The sequence below is a fragment of the Euphorbia lathyris genome, chromosome 7 (genome assembly GCF_963576675.1).
Source record: "Euphorbia lathyris chromosome 7, ddEupLath1.1, whole genome shotgun sequence".
Lineage (NCBI taxonomy): Eukaryota > Viridiplantae > Streptophyta > Magnoliopsida > Malpighiales > Euphorbiaceae > Euphorbia > Euphorbia lathyris.
Genome location: NC_088916.1, coordinates 88,083,608 through 88,088,305, shown reverse-complemented (window position 1 = coordinate 88,088,305; position 4,698 = coordinate 88,083,608). Strand labels below are relative to the sequence as shown.

At 33.4% G+C, this 4,698-nt stretch overlaps 1 long non-coding RNA gene across 1 annotated transcript; it reads left to right on the top strand.

The window, feature by feature from the left end:
- Positions 1–359: 359 nt before the first annotated feature.
- On the top strand, positions 360–1,973 carry LOC136201322 (uncharacterized). Its single transcript, XR_010673785.1, has 3 exons — positions 360–441; positions 671–734; positions 851–1,973. It is a non-coding gene; the product is annotated as an uncharacterized lncRNA (long non-coding RNA).
- The last annotated feature ends 2,725 nt before the right edge of the window (positions 1,974–4,698 follow it).

Sequence of the window (4,698 nt, the reverse complement as noted above, 5' to 3'; positions counted from 1 at the left end):
AGCCAATATTGATGCTATTTTGTACGTGAGGCCTAAATTGATGCTATATTGTAAACGTTAAGGCTATATTGGTGCTATTTTGAACGTTGAGCCTAAATTGATACTTTTCAAAACACGTTAGGTCTATTTTAGTACCTTATCCCATAAGAATATAGAGTAATTTAGCACTTTCAAAATTTAGGGGGTTGTTGGAATATATCAAGCTTAATATTTTATACTAATTAAATATCTCACACAAATGGCCTGGCCTATATAACTATAGCTACTGTTTTCACAACTCTTGTTTTCTCCGCCCCTCTCTTGTCTTCTCTGTAAATGTGTCTGTGCATTCCATATTAATACCTCCCCCCGAGAGATCTCAAATCTGGAAAGTTATTGTGATGTTGATGGTGTGCGATTAGGGTTTACCTTCTGCAGAAAGTGGCTCAACAAATCTTCGAGGTAACAAAGCAAATCAAATCTATGAAAACCAATTAAATCAGCATTCAGCAATGCTTTCAGAATCTCATCAAGTGATAGTCATGAACCTCCATTACGTTATCTGCTAAAATATTAATAGCACAAAGCTCTATATTTGAATTGCCCAATTCCAAGTTATTTCTGAGTTTTTGTTGGCATTTACTATTTGTTGCTCATTGGATTTTGATTCCATAATGATTTTTTTTTGCAGGAAATATTTTCTTTCCCAGCAACTACTTGAAAGCTATTGAATTTTAGAAGCATAATTCTTTCGGGTAAAACTTTGGACTTTTCATCTCTTGAATTTTAGGTTTTAATGAGAATTGTGAAGAGATCTATATTACTCCTAATCTATGCTATTGGGAAACATGTGTATCTATTGAATTTCCAGGGGTAGTTCTGAGAGTCTTATAGTTGTTATAGAAGCTTCACGAACTCCTTTTATTAGTTCAAGGAGGCAGAATCACCAGATAGTAACAAGGCTTGGAAATAGGTACATCCTAAGTATCAATCCACGAAAAACAATAATATAAAGAAGTGATTATAGTTCATGTTGGGATGTGAAAACCACTCGTACCAAAGAAAATGACACTTTCTTAATGCATATGTAAATCGATCATCAGAAGATATATGGAGACTTCTAGGTTCAAACACGAACTATACATGACGAGAAATCTCTTAGATGGCTATGAAAAAAGCTTTGAATGAGACAACTAAAGAATTCACAGGAGAAGTTGCCTTTTAAAGAAGAGATGACACAATATGCTCCAGATGAAGAACAAGATATGACAGAATGTGCTCCATCCGAAAAACAAGTTACTCAATAATCTATTTAACTGATCCAACTTTATGTTTTAAGTGAAATTTGATTGAAACTTCTTAACTTTGTTTTAAACATTGTTGGTATGCTAATTTTTGTTATTAGACGTTTCTATCATAATTAGTTTGTCTATGATAAAACTATGCCAGCTATGCTTGAAAGGTAACTTGATTTGAATGCTATCTACATCAGCCTATGATCTCTGTATCTTTATGAGATGTTTTTAATTGAAATTATTTGATCCAATTTAATTCCATTTGACATCTTAATATGTATTTCCATTGTTTCCAAGTAAATAGAGTGAATTTATATATGAGCATTTCTGAATTAGAAGGATTATATATGTGCTAAGTTGCACACAAATAGATATCAGAAATGTTATTTCTAAAAAGAAACGGAAATAGAAACGAAAAAGAAATGTTATGTTCATCTTTGACTGTTATTTCAGTTGTGGTCATATAAATGTAAGACTTGCTCCATATTTTGAAAATTAAACCCACCACGTTAATAAATGTGATGGAAATAATTGACATCCTTCTTTTATTCACTATAAAGGAGATTCAGATGCTCCATCATCATAAGGTTCAAATGGAGTAGATGGTTATTCAGCTTTGATGCGGATTTAGTATGTGGCTTGATGAGTTTTGACAAGTTGCTGCGGCAAGCATACTTTTCTCCTAATAAAATTTTTGCAGATCGGGTTATGGGTTCATAATTATCACTTGATGGTGTTCCCTACTTTCTTGAGGAAGTGTTTCTAGCGAGTTAAGCATTGTTTCTTCCTTCATAGTCCATTCCTCTCTTCAATAATGCTCTTTTTAAGGACAGATGTTTGATTAAAGAAATTGCATTCTTTTAAGGGCATATATGATGATTCACTTAAGGGAACACGGTCTGTTTGCATAACGGTACCGACATATTTTTTTTGCAACGGAGAACCATCATTTATAGGGATGGTTTGGCCCCTACTCATCTATCCATCTTTATTTGCGATTGCGGCTCCCAACATATGAAGGGTTGTGCATTTTCTTTTATGCTCCAAGGAGGCCAAAACGATGTCTTTCCTCACATTTTTGGGGAAGTGTTCCTACCGAGTTAAGCTTGGTTTTTTCCTTCATAGTTAATTTTCCTCGTCGGAAATTTATCAAACTCTACCAGTTAGAGACGAGATTATGTAAGCATTGCTCAATGCTCTGGTTTAATAGGTAGAATGGTTTTTGTCTTTTAAAGTTAGAGTTTGATTACAATGAAACTAATGTTGTTCTTAATTAGTAAATGAATATGTTGTTCTAGTCATGTGCACCCAATGATGTTTAATTTCCAATTCCAAATTCTTATTTTTTTTTTGTTGAGGATGTTACAAAAATATTTCAGAACGTTACAACTAAGATTTGCATTTTCAGGCTACCTGAATATCCTAAGCAGCTTCTGACTCACCTTTCACAATCATTCCACACCACAAAATCACTCTAAATTAGAGTAAACAAATAAATGTTATCATGATTATTGATATACGTGAATATCAGATTTGGACAGACCAGACATATCTATATAGAAATTGTATTTTATCGAACTTATTCACATCTCCTCCTCTGGTAAAATTTTGTCTTATGGTTTAAACGTGTAGAAAAAATGACTGAAACTGTAAAAGTAACTAAACATATCTCTTGAGTGACTGCTATATCTCTTATCTTATGTTTTCTTTTCTTTGGTGTTCCTCTTTTATGTATCACAGAAGGTTAACAGTATTTTATTATATGGTAGACAACAGCTTCACACCAAATGGTTGAATTTAAGTAAAATGGTGTAAGGTATTTTATTATATACTTTCTCATATTTGGATTTTGCCCCCAAATTCCATTCTTAGTCAACTAAGAGTAGTTTAAGCTTCCCTGTAACTTCGTGGTAAGCTTGAAGAAAATTAGGGATAAGATAAGTTTTTTCCCTGCCAAGTGGTCCACGCTTTCTTAACTCTAGCAGCTCAACCAAAGGGACTCAATCAAATTGTTCTTCTAGAAATGATGGGATACTCACAGCACCAAACAAATCTTATTTTTAGATTTAGTTTCAGACAAATCAATCTACTTAATCTTATAATTAATAAATTGTATAAGGCTAACTCCTTCTAAAGTTATTGAAAAAAATTAATTTTGTCCTTATCTTATAAAACATCTTAATTTTGTCCATTCATAATTTCTTTTGTGAATTTTATTTTGATAATAGAAAATTTGATTTAGTTTTATCATTTTCAAAATAATTTCGAATAAAAAGTTTCCACCAAATTTATTAGAAAATTGAGCCAATAATTTACAGCAAAGATAAAAATTAAGCCATTTTATAAAATTAGAGGGAAATTCCCAATAACCTCATGATTAAAATTGAGGTTCTCCTAAAAATAAATCTGATCCATAGTAAAATTATATATGACTCGACAACAACACACGTAATCGATACTATCCCAATTAGGTTAATACGAGATTGAAATGAAATTTTTTGGGTTAGATTACGGTTTAATCATTTTGACACTAATTCGAAATTGACACGACATGATCACAATACAAACTCAATAGTTGCAACATGTAATATTTATGTTGTAAGTTTTTATACATTTTTTATTGGGACAAGGGTCTAATTTAACCATGCCGCTTCAATCAAAGTGCAGGTTTAACGTATGAAGTGATGCAAATTAAACCCTAATTTTTTCAAGCAATACCAATTTTAACCAAGCTCTGTCCAAAATTTAAATGATAATGTGTTCAATTGATCTAAATGATCCCTGAGTTGCGTACCTTCCTGCATTCGCAGGCCAAACAGATGTTGTTTCAGAAGAAGTTTGTTCGTTAGAGATTTCGTCATGTATAGGCTCTCTAACTTCATCCACAGACCGGCAGCAGTCTCTTCGTCTCAGTGATGATGTCATCTGCGAGGCACAACATAATTGTTGAATGTGCCTTTTCTTCCAGAATCGTCATCTCAGCAGTGACTTCTCCCGTTGCCTTGTTCAACGGCGTCCACAGACCTTGTTGTTTTAACAAAGCCCGCATCTTGATCTGCCATAGACTGAAACTATTTCTCCCAATAAACTTTTCGATTTTCACGTTCATCGCAGACATCTTTCTCTGATACCAGTTTGTTGTGCGAAATTAATGAAAGATAAATAAACAATCAATCGAAAAACACAGATTTACGTGTTCACCAACGTTGTGTTGGCTAGTCCACGGGCAGAAGGAGAATAGTATTATTAGGAGGCGAAAATCAGATTACAATGATTAGGTTACATAATGGGGGTATTTATAATACCTAATCTAACCTAATCCCACTAGGAACCCATGATCCTAATCCCACTAGGAACCCATGATCCCAATCCCAATCCAACTAGGAACTCATGATCCCAATCCAAATAGGAACCCATGATCCTA